The sequence below is a fragment of the Patella vulgata genome, chromosome 3 (genome assembly GCF_932274485.2).
Source record: "Patella vulgata chromosome 3, xgPatVulg1.2, whole genome shotgun sequence".
NCBI lineage: Eukaryota > Metazoa > Mollusca > Gastropoda > Patellidae > Patella > Patella vulgata.
Genome location: NC_065881.2, coordinates 24390967 through 24411538, shown reverse-complemented (window position 1 = coordinate 24411538; position 20572 = coordinate 24390967). Strand labels below are relative to the sequence as shown.

At 31.7% G+C, this 20572-nt stretch overlaps 1 non-coding gene across 1 annotated transcript; it reads right to left on the bottom strand.

Moving 5' to 3' along the window:
* Positions 1 to 867: 867 nt before the first annotated feature.
* LOC126814785 (uncharacterized) lies at positions 868 to 20451 on the bottom strand. The gene is made up of 4 exons (XR_008787724.1): positions 20044 to 20451; positions 10805 to 10915; positions 7512 to 7694; positions 868 to 6786 (listed from the first exon to the last, which is right to left on the bottom strand). It is a non-coding gene; the product is annotated as an uncharacterized LOC126814785 (transcript).
* Between the last annotated feature and the right edge of the window lie 121 nt (positions 20452 to 20572).

Genomic DNA, 20572 nt, shown 5'->3' with positions numbered 1-20572 from the left:
TTACCTCCCATTCATTCTTACTGACAAAAAAAATAAAAAATCACTACTGGCGTTTTCAAAATTCCCAAGTTAAAAAGCTAAACCATTAATTACTTTTCTAATGACGCTACGTTTTATGTGTGTATTGAGATATCACATACACAATACCAATGTGATTTCCATGTGTATTTACGAGAAAATACACGTTTTACAATGTAGATCAGTGTAATTTATATGTGTATTTACTGTTGAGTTATGAGAAAATACACATGTTTTAAACAGAAGACAAGTGTGATAAATGTGTATTTAGTGTTAGTTATGAGGAAATACACGTTTTAAATCGAAGACAAGTAGTGTGGTGTATGGGTGTACTTACTGTGAGTTATGAGGAAATACACGTTTTGCATCGAAGACAAGTGTGAATTATATGTGTATACACATCTACTTCAGTTCTGAGAAATTACACATTTTTTGAAACAGAAGACCAAGTGTGAATTATATTGCCTCTGTCCGACAAAACATCTGTCATAACTGATAACACCTATTCTCTGGTGTAAATATGCTGCCAACAGAAGCTTATTCTTGTGAAATAGGTCAGGGAGTTGACAGTTGACTACATTATAGTCCAGATCTGTGGGCTAGGACTTAATTTATAGGCAACCCACAAATTGTGTCTAAAGTCTAAGCATTGACAAACTCATTTTCATTATGTCTCCTTTGAATAACAATAATTTTCTGCATCTGACAATGGTGATCCTGTAACTATAAAGTTAATAGTTTCTGTCTTCGTGAGATGACTTCATAGTCACACAAGAAAATTTCAATGCAGTAATTCAGAATTATGATTTGTATTATTGTTGGTCAGAGAAGAAAAACAACCATAACACATTTAAAGAGGAAAATTTTATTTATAAAAACAAAATGAACTTGAATACAATATGGGAATCATTTCTAGAATTAAGTGAAGGATTGGGCGGTAGAGTGGGGGACTACATGGGGAACTATTTGCAACTTACAGAGTTATGCCTAATTTCTGTAATAAGTAAATCTGGTCAGCTTCTTTAGATTTTGTACAAAATAATAGTTCTAAATAAATCAACTTCTTTTCTTTTTTTTCAAAATCTCTATACAAGTAAATTCAAACATTTGACTGGAAGTACATTAGGCATAACTTGTAATTCAACTCTTAACCCCCTCTTTAATCAAACACAAATAGCACAACATTAATTAAAATAAAAACATAAATTAATTTAAAAATACAAACAATTAATGGACTAGGCAATTAACAATAAATTAAAATAAATCAACATATTTAAAATAAATTTAGGATTTTATTTGTATATTGGGATGATAAACATAATTTTAAAAACAAATGTATGATGATAAAATGAATTAAATATATTTAAATTAAGGTTCTAAATTTAACTTTTATAACATCTGTTCAGCTCAGCTAATCTAAAAATCATTTCATTTGGATTTGTTCAAGATTTTACTGTTAGAAAACCTAACTATTTTTATTCTTTGAATGTGTAAGCAAATTTTGTTATTTAAAGCAATAACAATTTGCAAATGTCTAGGGCACTCACTGATATTATAGAATATAATATGTAAAATGTCGGAAAAAGTATATTTGCCAAGCACCCGATTTAATGACAGTCAGTCTGAAATGATAAAAATAGTGAAATGCATGGTGACCTGAAGACACACCTGGCCAGAAAAATTTTAAACTGTCAATTTGGTGGACCAGTAAATGAATAATTCATTTATTGGCTTTCAAGTGTAATTTTGTGTTTCATTTAATCAGATTGATAGTACGGAATATAAGTTTTTTGGCAGGGCCACAATAAGTTACCAGTCTGTCAGGCTGTGAGAAATTTCAGCAAGTTTGAGACACTGGTGATGAAGTCACATAATGTAACATTGTTACCTGTTATAAGTCTTCAAGTAAATATTACAAACTGACATTACAATTTAAATAATTGGAATTGTGAATGCATGAATTGTTCAAAATAATATAGGAGAAAATATGTTTTAAAAGGGAATACGTCAGAAGATATAAAAGTTATATTTTAAAAATAATATTGAAAAAATAGAATTATTTAATAATACCTTTTATGGGTATTTTGTAGGAATGTTGTTTTTAAATTTAAAATCACAACACCATGTAAGTAAATAAGTCTTCAAGTAAATATTACAAACTGACATTATAATTTAAATAATTGGAATTGTGAATGCATGAATTGTTCAAAATAATATAGGAGAAAATATGTTTTAAAAGGGAATACGTCAGAAGATATAAAAGTTATATTTTAAAAATAATATTGAAAAAATAGAATTATTTAATAATACCTTTTATGGGTATTTTGTAGGAATGTTGTTTTTAAATTTAAAATCACAACACCATGTAAGTAAATAATATACCGGTATATATAAAATATTTTTCTTAAAAAAATCCTTTCCCCATGAAAATGGAAAAAAATCAAAAGTGATTGATAAATAATCTGATATGTCTATAGTGCAAATCTATAAAATTTAATAGTAGTAACTTTAGATTAAATGGGTAATCATTTGCATTGCTTCAAAAGAAGAAATCTATATCATTTAAGGTCTGAGGACAAAACTTGAAAGGAACCTTTTCGTATACAATTAATATACAGGACCCCAGATTGTCAACCTACTAGAAACAATTTATTAACACAATTGAGGTTAAATAATAGGGCTGACTGAATCTTCAACAAATATTAGTACCAGTTAAAAATCTAAACAATTAATAAAAGAATCTCTGAATGGCATTTAGTGATTAACATAATATAACACAACACAGTACTATGGAAAAATTGTATGCTTGATAACAACCAGTGAAATCTTTTTGAAACATTTGTATAGTGACTGTTATCCATAGATTAATATGGAAAACAATCCAAGGGAAGTTACTCATCCTAATGCTAGTAAATATTAAGCGTAAAATGTTAACATATAATGCTAATGTTAACAATTAACCAACACATTTATAGACAATAAATAAAAACAGTCAAAACTTGGTTTCAAAATAAGAAATAATGTTGGGAATTAAATAATTATTTCATGATATTCTGGATAGAAATTTTCTTTTTTATTTAAGTCAATGTAAAAAAAACAAAACAACAAACAATGTAGGACAAATAAACAACACTGTAAAGCATATTCCAAGAGTAGATAAAACACAAGGTTGGAAAAATCTGACCAATTATATTTAACCAAAACATATGTTGCTTTGCCATCATAACATTTTAGATTGTCTGTCTGTGATGTATTCAGAAATTTGTTTGTTTGGACAGCTAGACTACAATGTTTATAAATTCAACTTTTTAACATTATTTCTTATTTTACAAGTACTTAAAACTGGTGATTTTTTTTTATTCATTGTATTTTATATAAGGAATGTTGAGTCATCCTACTGCATTGTAAAATACAAGTAGGATTTTGATAATAATACAATCAACAGACTACTTTCAAATCTGAGCCTACATTAGTAAGTGCAGGAGGACTGCACTACACATAAAACAAAACCTATAAGACAAATACGTTGCGACATGACTATTTCACATTAACACCTTTCAGAATTCTAAATAGGAAGTGTCTGTCTCACAAATCAAATAAGTTAATGTTTCTATTCATAAATTAAAGGAGCTAAACCTCTAACTCAATATCATTTGAATATTCGAAATTAAAAACACAAACTAGAATTCAATATTGGTCCATTTCAATCAATATTGATGTTGTTATCTCATGGTGAAAATATAGGATCCTAATATCCTATATTTAAAACACGATGAACATTTTATAATCAGTGCACAACATCTTGTACTCTATTGTTTTGAGTGTCCTTTGTTATGAATAAAAAAAAACATGTCTATTTTAAGGTTCCAAAAACTAGAGCTATACGTCCTTTAAGCTTGCTATCAAAATTGTTACAATTAAAAATATTTCAAATACTTTATAACCTAGTTTTCACTGCTTATTTTTCACACAAAAATAAGCTTACACATATATATATATATACATATGATAGGCTTATTCATATTAAAAGCTCACATACATACATGCTAAGTTTCAAAGTTCAAGATTGAACAGAATTGATTCAATTTTATGAGTCTACAACTACAAGAGTGGGTGGTGTATAAAACTGACAAGGCAATTAAGAATATTTATTTCTCCACGATAAAAGGTTTAAGGCTTATTTTTTGCATATTTAGAATTCCTCAGGCATTTCAAATAGGGACGGAAATTTCATTTTGAAGGCTTTGCGTATAAAGTTTTTAACATGAAGTGCACATTAAATCCAAAATCAATTTACAAATAGTTGTTTTACTTATAAACAATCGACTTTGGTACCTAATAAATTAATTTGTTTAAATATAAAAGAAAAGTGCAGCTGTAAAACATTGTAGCGATCAAAAAACTTCTGTTAAATGTGACATCACTTTTAATCAGCAAACAAAGGTAAGATTCAAATCAATGCTCTTACCATACTCAAACATGACATTCTGATTTGAAGATAAGAGCCCCAATTCAAATTTAATTACACACATTGACCATTAATAAAACAACATTTAAATACACATGTATATGTAAGTTAAAAGGAATATACAATATTATATTGTACCAGCGGTTGTCATGCAAGATATGTCCACATTTTGCAAGAGATGTACAGAGAACAAGCTAAAAAAAATGTGATTTTTTGTACAATCAGGCGCCATAATCCAGGAAGTTATGGTCCAATTTGCACGAATATCCGGAAGAACCAAGATCTTTTGGATATGAACATATATTTTAGGTTTCATCAAGATCGGATAAAAATTGTGATAGAAGTCCACAACCTTGGTATTACATCCTTTTACTCTATTTGCGTACAAGTAGCAGCCATTTTGTTGGGCATCATTAGGGTGTAACAGTGGTATGTGTAAAGGTTTTTTTAAATCGGATAAAATTGTGACCAAGATCTTTGGGTTATAAACATACATTTCAAGTTTCATCAAAAACGTATGAAAATTGTGACCCCTAGAGCGTCCACAAGCTAAAAACATGATTTCCCATACAGTCAGGGGCCATAATCCATGAAGTTACGGACCGATACATGCCAATTTACAAAGAGACCAAGATCTTTGGGAGATATACAATTTTGACCTGTAGAGTGTCCACAGGGGCGACGACAATATATGTCCACATGAAAATGTGGGCATATAAAAAAACAGACAACCAATGACAAAGGAACAAAACCTCTTTGATTTAGGTGAAAATAACTTGCAGATTCGATCTGATGTGTTACTTCCATTAGTGATCAGGCATCTATACCATTAAATTTTCATTTCAGTATAGTAACTGAAGATTGATCTGTTTGTTAAAAGTTTCTTTTTTTGCCATTTTGAATCTTGGTTAAAGCTCATCATTAACACAATCAGAGACATAAAATTTAAAATGTAGATTAAATCAATACACAAGTCAAAATTCTATGGAATACAATTACTGCTTATTACTGAGCAATGTTTTGACTAGGATTCTCTAGTCATTATTAGATCAACTAAATCAAAACTTTCATTTTACATCCAAGTCAAAGAGGGTGTGTCCTTTCAAGAACATAATCATACAGTGTATATATATATTTACATACATAAACATAACAAATTAACATAATTTATATGTACTTGTTCATTTACTGTAACAGAAAACTGCAAGTGGTTTTGGTCAGAGGTCATAATTTACATGCATGGGGGCAGAATATTTTTTTCTCTTTCATGCCTTTTAGAACTACATGTCTTTTATATTTACTGCCAGTCGGGGTTAGTATTTCTAAATAAAATGTAAGTTAGTCAAGGATTTCTATGAGTTACTAAATATAGATCAGTTTGTAGAAAGAAATGTGATATCGACTGGATTTTATATCAAAGTTGTACCATATAGTTTGGAAAAATTTCAGTTGAATTTTGTTTTTATTTTCATAATAGGATAAACTAATTTTTTCAAATATATCCTTTGTATGACCCATGAGGGCTACCCATTATCTAAAATTAAAATCGAATAGAAGTCTACACTGTTTGCAATATTTGAAAATTCGAAATATTTGATCATTAATGAAAAGTTTTCTGGAAAATAATGATGTCACAAAGTACTTGATGTCATATATTTAGTAACTCATTTGTTCATTGGTATGCATTTTGGGGTAGGTTTTTAAAATTTAGTTAAAATAATCTGACATCAGTAAAGTCAATTACAATTTAAATGTTGAAATCAAATTAAATAGAGGTCAGATATTTTTATTATTTGGAAGAAGGAATCATAATCTTATCAATGATTTAAAAATATTTATATTTTCATTTCATATAATTCTTACAAAATTTTCAGCAAACAGTTTGTCAATGTCTACCGTTAGCTTTTTGTTTTTGCAACAGAATTAAAGGAGCTAGATCTGATTAGCGTTGCCAATTGGATTTATCTTGGGAAAACAATAAAGATTCCAATTGGATTATTCGTGGGAAAGAAATAAAGACTATGTGGAGATCCATTAATAGAGAATCATTCCATTGTCTATCTCTTTTTCTCCAGCATGTGAATAACTACACCAACATTTCTGCCCAGACACACATAATAAAATAATATTGATGAAAAACCCTCCGACAGCGCCCACCACGCAATAAAATGATTGGTCAAACTGTGTTTTATCTTTGGATGAGAAACCAGCAAGAATGTCTTCTTCTGGTAAAAGGTTGACTTGTAAATTGTTGACAAACAAACCAACATATAGTAGCACAGCCAACAAACTGAAGTTTACTGAAAATATATAACAAAACTACATGACAAGGGATTGTAGAAAAATCAAATTTGACAATAAATAAGCATGTAGCCTGTTGAATACAACTGGTTACATTAGTTTCCTGAATCAATTCTTTCTTCAACCATTATTTCATGAACATAGAAGTACCAGTAGAACAGGGGTCACCAAACTTTTTTCATAGTGGGTCAGATATAACTGAAAGAATGCAGAGTGCTGGCCGGATAAATATTTTGAGTCTGGATCAGTGATGGGATATCAAAATTCAGACTCTGGATTAACATATAAATATGAATTGACTACCTATCAATTCTTTCATGTAGCAATTTGTGCTCTACTGTAACAGTAATGAAATGACAATAGCTTTAACATCCTACTTTTGTGTACTGACTGGGCTAATGAAGACAGGGATATGCCATGAGGGAAATTTGGCCGGACAGCGATGCTATGGCAATCTGTTACTTTGAAATCCAACTGTCAAAGGTTCTTTTACATGAACACCACTGTACACAAGACCACATTTTTTTCTCCCCATTCCAACACCTAAACACTGTTCCTTGTCAGGTCCAACGTCAAGCACCACTGACAAGGGGAAACTATGCTGGAAAATCCCGAGGAAATTTCTCGGCCAACCCTGGGAGCGAGCCAGCATCTTACTTACCACGGCTCCCTACTGTTACAGTAGTAGCCTAAGAATTATAATTCAGACAGTGTATTTACTTACATGCCAGTCCATTCCAGAGATATAGTCCCATTTCTCCTGTCACTGTTTCTATTGGTTTACCAAATACATTATATACAGTAAATCCAATAGCCACCATACCCCAAACTATTCCTAGAGACAACATCACAATCGTTGACACCCATAATCCAAAATTAAACAATCCTAGATCATTCAATTCTTTCACTGCAACACACAAAAATATACATTGAATAATAGCTGAGCATTTTAAAAAAAAACACACTTAAAACTCTATTTACATTGGATCTTAATTATGAAATAAAGGCCATGTGGGATAATATGATAAAAGTTACTACTAAAAAAAGCATGTGCATTACCAAATATTAATCTATCCCAAATCTGTACTCAATCAATACTGTGGACCTGTTCTGTTTGGACCTATTTACAGTACTGAGGATTTACAGGTACAGTTAAAGGTCCAGACTGTTTCATTATTGTAGTGTAAACAGGGTTTTCGTGGTATACAAATGATAAAGCAACCAGATTTTGGCAGGTGTTATTTGGTAGCGTTTTTACAAAAGAGGGGCATCTCTTCATAATATAATTCTGAAACATGGTGAAGAGGTAAAATGGGCCGATTATCCCTGGTTTATTTTCCTGACAGGTTCCCTGATTGTTCGATGGCCAAAACGGATCACCAGTTGGGTCAGGGCAGGTAAAAAGATCTGCATTATGATGACACCATCTAAATTGTATTGCCAATTCTAAATCTTTTAACAATCATCCATGTTTTCAGGTTCGCTAAGTCTGATAATCTTTACAATAAGTATTACATACAGTGAAAGATAAAGTGTGATACACATCCTGACTACATCAAGTAAATTATTTATCAATAAATGTCAGGTATTGATTGATTTTTATCGTAACAAACATCAGGTATATATAAATAATGATGCTTCCTACACAAAACAAACATTGAAAAATATGAAATGAAGCACAGGTTGGGCAGAATAGCTGATATAAGGCCTTTCTCATATTCGATGAAATAAAATTCTTAAAATTTAATCGCAGCCATGTGAGCCATTTTGAATTCTAATTGTGTTGTTACCAAAGTTATCTAGATTTACAATTATTATGTTGCTTTAATTAAATGTAAGAATAGCTTGAGTATGGAAATAGGATATGAAATATTATTACATGCATCAATATAAATTGAATCCAAGGTTAGCTAAAATACCATGTCAGTCTAGGTTTTGAAATAAGATATGAAATGAATTGGGGTTTAACGTCCTACTGTTCTGCTCCTAAACTGGGCTAATGAAGACAGGCATATGACATACAGTGTGCTATGAGGGAAATTTTACTCGGGCAGCGGCGCTACAGCCTACTCTTATATCGAATTCCAACTGCCAAGGGATCTTTTACGTGCACGCCAATGTGTACATGGGACCTCGATTTTTCGTCTTATTCGATTGACTAGACAGCTCTAGGTTTTGAAATAAGATATGAAATGTTATTGATATAGATTGAATTGTACTAAAATACAGTTCATAAGATATGAAATGAAATGGGGTTTAACGTCTTACTTCATAAGATATGAAATGTTAGATTGAATCATAGCTAAATTACTATGTCTGATTATATTTAAGGAAAATTTTATCCACACCCTGATAACATTGTCATTCAATATGTTACATTTACATAGTCGATGGTCTATAACTAACCAAACATATCAAATTTACATATTTGCAAATCTATAATCAGATAGCTTGTGATGTACCATGTTATTCATAAATTATTCAAATCAAGGAAGGTATATGTAACATGTCATCGCAACATTATTTGAAATTTAAGTAAAATTTCAATTGAGCCCACTCAGCCAAGACAGCTAGATGAATAACAACCATGACAATTTAAGGCACCTGTACATAGGATCATTTCTTTCCAAAGCGCATAAGCTTTCCAGATATTATCGCTAGCATGCACAATACAACCATTTGAAGCATTTAAGCTATGTCTTTATTTTTCCTGATCTAGAAAAAACAATAACATGCACATGTTATTCAATGTGCCAAACCCTAAAGCCCTTATGTTACCAAGATGGCAATAACTAAACCAACAATATTAGATTTAGGATATGATAATAATGCAGTTAGCATTAAAGGATATATTTTTGTGTGAAAAACCAACCCTATTTTATTGTGAAATCCGAAAAGGCTGCAATGATAGCTCAAGAAATATTTCTAACAACTGGTTTTTATTTCAAGATACAGCTACATACAGACACAGTTACATGCCTTTATGAATAATCCAATCAGGTTTGCAAAAATTCCAATGTGATCTACAATATAAAAATCTGTCAAGTACATTCCTGCATTACAGTCTTAAGAAATTGTGAAATGACGCTGGACCAATAGATGTTGATAAAGGTGATGACAAGATATGTCCACATTCAACTAAAGTAGAATTAGTATTGATACATTAAATTCTGGTTAAAAGGTCATCACAATGTCAAAAAGCTTAAGACTTTTCCTTTGCCAATAGTCAAAGAACAGAATACATGTACGATTAACTTTTATACTTTAATGCAACATTTGACAATGTCGAGTCAAGAAAATGTCTTTCTTTTACTTGTTTGTGTAAATATTTGGCTGTTTGTTTCTGTCTATGTTGCACATTGTAAGGTGAAAAGATATAACAGTTGTATTTTCACTGTATAATAACATTGATTAAAACAAGGCATATTTATATGATGATTTGAATTGACATTATGTGATAAAGATATAATATAACATAACATAACTTGTCATATTAAATTAAGTGAATATCCTTAAGATTAAAGATGTAATTTACAAAACATTGTAATAAGAAAATGAAATAAAAAAACGTATAAAATATGAAATAAATACATAGAGGACAAAGTGATAAGTATTTTGTTTTATTTGCATTTGAGGAACAGTTATTTCTGACTATTTTCATTGAGATATTGCTGTTGGCCACAATTTCAGTCTTTTCATTGATTAGCAATTTTTTCTCAACAAAGGCTTGTTTTGTGATAAAATATAATCATGATTTCAAACAGTTTGCACTAACAGGATGCCTGAGATTCTGCCAGTAATACAAAATCAAATCTTGACAATTAAACCCACCTCTGAAGAATAGTGACAGTCTAGTGGTAAAGTGTAAAATTAAAAAAATGAAGTATTAACAGTAAAGTCTGACTACAGACAATCTACAGATTTCCATCACCACAATTTAAGATATCTGCAGGAATAAAAGCAAGCAAAGCAAATGACGTAAATGAAGCTAAGAAAATGAAAAGAAGAAAATGAAACCTGATGAAGAGTTTTTATATCTTGCAATTGCTGTATCCAATATTTTATTTTGAGTTTTTGTGGATGATTCGTTACAAAAGATACAGGAACCAAATCCAGCATCACACACAACTAAATTAAAATAAATACAAGGAAAGAAAGTTATACAGGTAAAATAAAAGATTATGGAAATATAGATAATAGAAAATAAAATTAAAAGACATGTTAATATACAATCTCAAATCAGATAATATGGGATATATAACAGAATATATTTCAAATAAACATAATGTAGAAAGATAAGTAAACACTGCAAAATGTTAGAATGAGATCTACACACCCATAACTAAGCTAAGATTTGTTGGGAGTGGAAAACATAATATTTTAATATTGTAGCATGTAAAAGGCTGGGAAGTTGTGAGAAGGACTCAATGAGTTTGTAAAGTCAATTGTCTGCATATACTTTCATTTGTCCCGTTATCTATACTGAAATTTATAATCTTTCTTGGACTCTTGAGGTCTAATTTCAAGCAAAGCTTTTAATGAAGGCCTTAAAGGAGACAAGTCGCTAACTCAATATCATCCACAGTCTTCAACATTGAAGACACAACTTATTGGTCAATTTAAATCAACATTAATGTTGTTATCTTACCGTGAAAAGATGGAATTCTGATATCCAATATTTAAGACAAAATGAACATTTTACAATTGACACACAAATCGTGTGCCAGTATTTGTAATGAAGTGACTCAATGAATGAGGCTAAGCATATCCCACAGGAGAATACTACCGGTGTAGACTGGAATAACCAGACACCAAAGACTTGCCATTCAATTTGGACTCTTCGGGTATTTCAACGATCATAACTGATTAGAAATTACAGTAAAAATAGAAACGATAGAATGTAAATCAGTTTATATACATTCATATTACATTATTATATGCATTGCGACGCATTTATGTCCATTTCTAGGTGCCAAAGAATACAGATTTAGCTCCTTTAATAGCCAATCGGGTAAAGGGTATAAAGTGCAGTGAAGATTATGCTTAGTAAATCTAAATATATCACTATATGTAGTAATCTAAAATAGCTTAATATATCTTTTTAATACCACTATTCAGTACTGATAAGTGCTTCTTGACCTACAACGACAGGGTCTTAATCCAGGGTTTCCCGAATATCTACAAAAATATAATGTTCCTGAAAAACTCAATTTTTAATGGCAATCTCACATCTTAACATGAGACAGGGAAAATTCTTTCTTTCACATGATAGTTGATAATGTCAGTGTACACCTTACAATGTGCCTTCTTCAAATTCAAACAAAGTACATGTACGGTAGATATACATCACTTTTTTTTTTTATTCGTCTGACATGTATCATTAGTTACACAAACTTGTCAGTACCTTCCTTTCTCCCTATCTATCTACAGAAAACTCCTCGATTCTCAAACAAACTTCTTAACTCTATGGTTTTTTTTCCTGGTAGAAAGTCACATGTCAAAAACCTCCAGAGCTAGAGAGTGACAGAGCGAGAGAGAAATGGGTTTAACATCCACTTCATGCAAACTAAGTCATTTTGGGACATTATGGTTCAATCTTATTTCAATAATTTGCTTGCGCATAGGGGTCCTTAGCAATGGGAGGAAACTGGAGGACCCTGAGAAAAACACATACAGTTCGACAGGTGTACAAGCTGCCACTTTACTCAATGACAGACCTTCTGATCTACTCCTTCCCTACGAGACAAAATCAGAGAACCTGGGAAAATAATGGCAGAGAGAGAGAAATGGGGTTTAACACCCACTAGACACAAACAAGGTCATTTCGGGACTAACACATGGTTCAATTTTATTTCAATAATTTGCTTGCTTGTAGGGGTCTTCAGCAGTGGGAGGAAACCTGAGGACCTGGACAGGCGATCCTACTCCTTGTCATGTACAATTGGGGATCGAAACCACGCCAGTTGACTCAATGGCAGCGACAGCGCGCATGTGCTAACTATTCGGTCATCCCCCTGCCCTTGCCGTAAAAATATTACAAACTTTAAAAACTTAACCAGGCAACCGTACTCCTTGTCAGGTAATATCACAGAATTAAATAGATGACAGGCCACTGTTCATACAATTTTTTGCCCAATCAATGTGGAATTATTGTAAATTTATCCCCATCTATCAAACAACATACTAAATCAATATGTATTATATTTACATGACATAAAAGATTAATCAGTTATTGGTATGATTATAATGTTTCTATTATTATATTTCTATTGCTTCTTGTATGAGTTTTTATCTCTTGCTACTGCCACAATAAATCAGACTAACATCATTTACTGTTCTAAAGTCATATAAAATATAGTACACCATGTGTCCATTGATATTCTCGTGGGTTTTCTCCGGTTTCACCCCACTGCTAAAGATTCCAACGTGCAAGCAAATTATTGAAATAAAATTGAACCATACGTTAGTCCCAAAATGACCTAGTTTGTGTTAAGAAAATGTTAAACCCCATTCTTTTTCTCTCCCATTTATATTTTAATTAAGAAGATCAGAACCAAGCTATATTGCTATATTGACATCTAATTAATTAACGCTAATATATCAGCAAATTTTACATAAATAATACGTCATCATTCTAGAATAAAATAATAGGGTTTTTACAAATCGATTCAATTGTAATTGGATTCTCATTGATTAGTAGCTATGTATTAAGGATCGCAACTAGAATATTATTTGTCACAGAGCAGCTTAATGAACATGTAAGTACTACATACGTATAATCAGACATATATGTGGGCATAGTCTTAATCTTTCTTAAAGCCCGGCATACATCATCACTTGCACGTAGATTGACTGCAACCGATCAGTTGTGTTACTTTCAGTTGCTGTGTCGATGTACGCTGTGTTTTATGAATCTCTGGGAATCAATTTCAAGCCTTCATTAATGACAAACAGGGCCATATAGAAGGAAATCTTAATAAATAAATTTAGAATCAATTAAAACTTTTCAATATCTCCATTTTTGCATTACGAAGGGAGCAATGAATCATTTTATTATATGATATTGAAACAGTTACTCCTCACTGCCACTGGGTTCGCTCCAAGTGTTACCAGGAAAGTTCCTCAGGACTTTCCAGCATGGTTTCTCATTGTCAGTGGTGTAGGATGTACATTATCAAATCAGAGAATGTACATTATACTTGTAATAGGGTATACATTCTATAAAACTCTAAACAGTGTCTTTTTACACAACCAGGACATCATTCTATATTTACATAGAGATGAATGTGGATTTAAAACAATAAACAAACAAAACATTGCATCTACCTGACCTTAAAATTTATGGAAAAATTTTATGTTATTTAGACAATAAGCCTTAGCTTAATATAGTGTTTTGTACCTAAACATAGAGATTCTAGGAAATCTTTTTATCAGCAGATTGCATCATATGACTTGGTTTAAAAATTCTAGTCTATTAAAAAATTCTCATTGTTCGGAAAACTAAAAACATGGCATATTTTTCTTTGTTCCAGAAATTGAGTGTCATTTGACATTATTTTTTTCCATATTACTGGGTTTTTTTTTATATATATATATATACAACCCTTTTATTTTGCGATACAATCCATCACGACGTCACCCCCCTCTACTTCTAGATATACTCCACAGCGACCACAACCTGAACCCCTTCTATTTCTAGATGTACTCCACCTTGACCACCATCCCTACTCCTCCTAATTCTGGATATTTTGTTGATTAATCCTGTCAAACTGCCCCATGTGCCATGTAATTAGTCTTGGATTTGGGGCATGAGTTTTAGTCCATTCTTTATCCTTATGGTATGCGATGAAACTTTTTGGATCATTTCAATGCTTAATTATCCTTCTATATCAGCATACAGTCTAAATACATTTATGGCACGGGGGAGCAATTTTGAAATGGTAGCTTTCGTAGACGGAAATTGAAATTGTTTCAGAAGAAATTTTAAGCCAATATGTTGCTAATTTTGGTTCAAATATTTTGGTTCAAATATTTTATTTTTAGCACAAGTAAGCTAGATAACCATGGGTACATAAATATGTCTCATAAACTACCAAACAACACATAAAAAATTCATACATACAATGTATGCTACATTCTATGATTCCACATAAAATTTTGGGGACAGTACCGGTAGTAATAGAAATTCTGCAGATCGTTTACAAAATGTAGGTCAAACATGACAAGGAAACAGTTACTCTTTTTGGGAGCATTCAAAGAATTTTTTTATCTTTTTTTAGCCAGAGTGACAAGTAAATAAACAGATTAACAAGATCAGAACATACCATTGATTAGTCTCTTCTGGACATAAGATAGGCAAGATTATCCAGTAAATACCTGCAGTCACGTTATATTGACATTTATCACCCTGATCAATAGCCTAGAATAATAGGACAGTCGTGTGAGTGAACAACCAATGGTGGGAAATTTTTTCTTGAAATGTACACTGTTTGAGAAGGCTATTAAAATGTTCTTGACTACAGACAACTGTGTATAAATGAATACTACTACATGTATACGGTATCAAGAGTTTTCACACAATAGGCCTACATAAAATGTGCATATACACATATTAATATTTAAACACAATATTTGCCTAGTAATTTATTGTATTAAACTTTCAATGTATGATGATGACATAAAATTTACCACACATATCTATTGCCAACTTTCCCATTTTGGGTTTAGCGATTTTAATTTTTAAATTCAATCAGTAACAAGTTATAATGTGCAAGATAAATACAAGACATATAATAACATGGTAATATAGAAAAAAGGTAATTAATTACACAAAATATTCTTTTAAAAATATCTAATTACACAGTATCATTCTTCTTTATTTATAACATGTGGATCAGGGTATACAAGTGCTCTACATGTACTTTGTTCAGGGGGGATTGCTTCGAGTTATACCTTAATAATTTAAAAATTTCATATTTCCATTTATCTAAAATTGTCTTGTTTCCAACAAACAAATCCAATTCTGTCTTTGACACAGTTCTCAAAAATTCAAGGTATTGATCTTTATTCAGTAATTTATTTTTAATTTTACACTCATAGAAATAATGCAAGTATGCAAGATTTCTACATGTTACATTCTTTTGGCCTCAAATCTTATATAAATTATTCATTAAACATTTATTCACGATAAGCCCATAATTAACTCTCTAGATCATTAGATGGTTGTGATTTTGAATAGATTGAAACTTGATCACCATTTAATAATTCAATTTAACAATGGACAATCAAGACTTTGTTTATTATAGTAACAACGGTGATAATGAAAATCAAGACTATGCTAATCTTTAAATACCTATTTTTAAACTATTATAGCAACAATTGTCAGCTCTCTATCTAAATCTTACATAATGCATCTTTAATTGGTTTTGCTGATACATGTACAGTAGACATTTTCTTTTAAATAACATAAAGTTTAGACAAATAAATAAAATTTACAATGGAAGAATTGTCAATGTTTTCTCTATAGAAGGCTGGCATGTGAAAGTTGTTGTACTATACATGTATGTGTATAAATCTCAATTTTAACAATAATGAAGGACATGAAAGCCCATTTCTTCCCATTTGGAGGTCATTTCATAAAAAGGTCATATCTATCTTGCGATTATAAATCAATTGGAAAAGGACTTTATGTAAACAAAAGTAAATTTATAACATGTACATTATCAAGACTAATATACAACATTATCCCCATTTATTTACAGTCTGTATGGTTGACATGACATATTGAAATTTTATTGCATATATTATACACAGTTTCGCTACTGTAGACCAAACTTCTACTTAGTTGCATAGGAATCATTAATCCAAATGTTTTACATGGTATAAAATAAATTAAAAAAATATTATTCAAGTTTCATTTTTGAAACTTTTAAAAGAGGTACTGGGATTGCCTTTTCGAATAATTTGAGACAAATCTACTAGGCAATTGCTGAGGTACATGTCCAAAACTTTAACAGTTTTAGTGGTTTCCATGGAATTCGACACACATTGTGAAAAACATATTATTCTAAGGGTTTGGATTTTAGTTACAGTAAGTTTAAGTAGGCGAGTATAAAGAAAGTTTGAATATATTATTATTCAAAATCAATTACGTTTATTCTTAATTTTCAAGATGCATGATACCTGATAGACAGATCAATATGATTTAATAGTTACTGTGCAAAATAAAAAAGATTAGTCCTATAAAATCATTGAACTGTGTAATCCATGTGTATTCCCTATCAACTCATGGTGAATATACATATAACCAATGTTTTATAATACACAATGTTCATACATGTAAGTGTTTTTTTTATGATGCTCAGTATAGATGGGAAATATACCTAGGGCAGACAAGGGTCTCTTTTCGCCTGATTGCGCCGTTTTTCAAAATCGCTACAAAATAACCATCTGTGTGCCCGTTGACAGCGACGAAAATTCTGCTCAGGGAACCATTTGCTAGATCAATCGCCCATATCTAGCATGTTAGATATTTTGAACCGAATATCTTACGACGGCGATCGTGTTGCGAAAGGTGTAACAATGACAGAAATGGTTGGTAAACTCGCTATGACCAGTAAGTGGTCAAGAATTGCCGATGTGTGTCACCGTCATAGGCCTATCAATCGATCAAATTTACTTCTAAATGGGTTCAATTGTAATTTGGTTTGGATCTGGATTTGAAAATAGGGGGTGGGAGTGGGAGTGGAGGTGGTGGTGGATATGACATGAGCATATGATGGGCCTCTTGAACAGCTTTGAAAAATGAGAGTTCTGGAAGGTAATTTTAATATTTTGGTAATTTTCAGTGTATGGGCTTCTTGATGAAATTGAAAAACTTTCATTTAATTTTTGCAACTGTTGACCTTTTTTTTGTGCAGGGTCATACCATTTCTCATTGAATTCTTTGGCAATGTTCTTTCATTTTTCAGGAGTGTCTGGTATCTGAAAGTATAAATTAACAAATTATATTTAATTTAAGGTCTCTGATGATCAACATGATGACAGGTCTGATGACAATGAAAGTTTTCTACTTCATGATGAACAAATTCGTTCTCCACTGCCACAACCGAGAAGCAACTTGAGATGAATGCCAAACTCCTGCGGTAAAAATCAAAAGTAGTTAAAAAAGAAAGGAAGAAAAAGCAGCTGTGGTTCTTGATTGTCTTTGCTAGTTTTTGGAGAATGAAATGAAATAAGATATACAACAATCAAGTAAATCTTGTGAACAGTGAGAAGCAGATATATTTGGTGCACTTATACTAGCACAGTCCTTCAAAAAGTTTGACAACCAAATAGCTATACTAAAACACCATTTTCAAAATTTGATATTTAAAGCTGAAATGAATGAACTCCAAAATTATCAGATTACTCCTGTTCCACTTCAAAGTTTCCAAATTCAAAATAAAAACATGCGCCAACCCCCACCCCATTCTCCTAAAATTGGATGAAAGCAACCATTAAAAATGAACCTCGTGAGATAGCACTAATCATGGATTTACCCGAAGGCTGTATTTCACATAAGAACATGATTGTAGACTCCAAGAAACAGACATATCTAGAGATAGCCATTTGTACTGCTTAAAATGGAGAAATAAATTGTGCTTTTTATTTTATTTCTTTGTGGGTGGACAAATGAATCCTCGTTATTCAAAATAGACCTTCATTCAAAATATCATTTTATCTCATTTGCCAGTCAATTCTGACTTACCAGTAGTTAGGTGAGACCTGTACATATTGGTGTCTTCATTTTCCAGCTCCTCTGTTTAAATTTGAAAAGACCCCTTGTCATTTTCTTGACATTATCCAACTCCTGCACCACAACTTTCGATTTGTCCACAGAGCTCTTCTACATATTCTGCGTTTTAGGAGTAAATGAATAGCAGCTACCACATCAATCTTATGTTTTCGGCTATTTACCATTTTGTACAAGTCACATGGTCGACGTAATCTACTCGCAGATCAAGCAAAATAATACGCTTGTTACAGAAGTCTCCAGCGTATTCCATATACACGCCCATCACAGAAAATACATATAACCCATGTTTTATAATAAACAATGTTCTGAAGTTAATTTTTTGTTATTAAGTTCAGTATGTTCAGTGAATTGCCTGCAGGTCATACATAAGATATGTGCATTAATTAAAACCCCACACAGTTACATGTATGTTTGCAAGAATCTGGTATAATCAGTGTCTTCAAGTTCCCTACTAAATATTATTTACTAGTACTAATTAGTCTAAAGTGTCCAACTCCTTCCTAGCAATGAGAACATCACTAAAAGCATTTTGTTTATTAATGCTGGTAGCATCTTTAAAATAAGATAATATCATATTATGACTAATGAAACATAACACTTTGATTTAAAAGAGATGATTTGTACCCATGTCAGGTAGGATTGTACGCTTAATTGTAGTTGGGTGTGGCAGAAATGTAATAAATAACAATAATCAATCGTTGTTTTGAAGAAAAACCTGATATTGAATGCGACTATAGATAACAGTAGCTGATGCTAGCTGGACTTATATAGTATCATTTCTACTCTCGAGACACAGCAGGGTTGAGAGTTGTGGTCAACTTCTTCCCTGATCAGAAAGATATGGACCTGGTTTTTTTTTTGTCTTTCCTATCCTCCAAACACCTGACAAGAAACAGAGCCTGATCTTTCAAGACTCTCATCTGGCTATCAGCCCTAAGAATTGACAGGAAGAAGTCTTGGGATTAGGTAGATATTTTGTACATTGTACTTATGCACCTGAAGCAGCGGGTTGTCTACCAAAACCAACCACTTCAACCTAGTTGTTTTGTCCCACTGATAAAAAAAATGGTATCTGAAAAAAGTCTCTTTTGAGATCTGATATCAGTTTTTTTATCACCTGTCTGAGTACTGAATAACTAACACATAACTAGGAATTATGTTAAGGTTACTATAACTATAATAATAAAGTATTATGTTCTCTTCCGGGGATGTAGACCAGAGTTACTATGTACATGTATTGAACAAGAATATTCTTTTCTTAATTATGTGCATACACTCTGTTTCAGTTTGTAAATTTCTGCCTCCAAGAAAGTTGATATCTTTGCCCGAAGGAGAGTTTCTAAGCAAAATATACTATATTCTGATTCTATTCCAATTCTATACTGTCACAATGTAGAAAGATAACATGACAAAATTAGCTAGCTAAGCTAGATTTCGTTTAAAAAATAGGCCTACTCACCCCACAAATCTCTGGATCTGAGCCCAAAACCATAATCTAATGATCTATGCCCTTTAAATAACCCTAATGTAATAACTCCCGTGAATTTTGTTGTGGTTTCGCCCGACACATTTGCTGTGCGGTTTTTCACTGGGTGTGAAATAATCCAATGTTCAGTCGCAAAGCCCACAACCATTAAAATCACGCTGGCTAGTGTCAATAAAAATATTAAAGTTAAATACACTTTCTTGTGGTCATTCATGATTGTATATTACTAGCAAAATCTAAGGGTTACTTTGAAATATCACATAATAAACTGAGAAACTTCACAATATCAGACGAAAGTCGACATTTTCTTATCTGAAATGAGCACCTGCCGTTCAGTATACAAGTCTCGATCTTCCAGGTAATATGTACCGTTAACTTTACCGTAATAAATTTACTAGAAGGGCTTGCTAAATCGCACCTACCCGCCTGCTGCGGAAGAATCAATTTTACGAAAATAATTTTATTTCTTAAAACGAGAATGTAATAAAATTACCACGTTAGA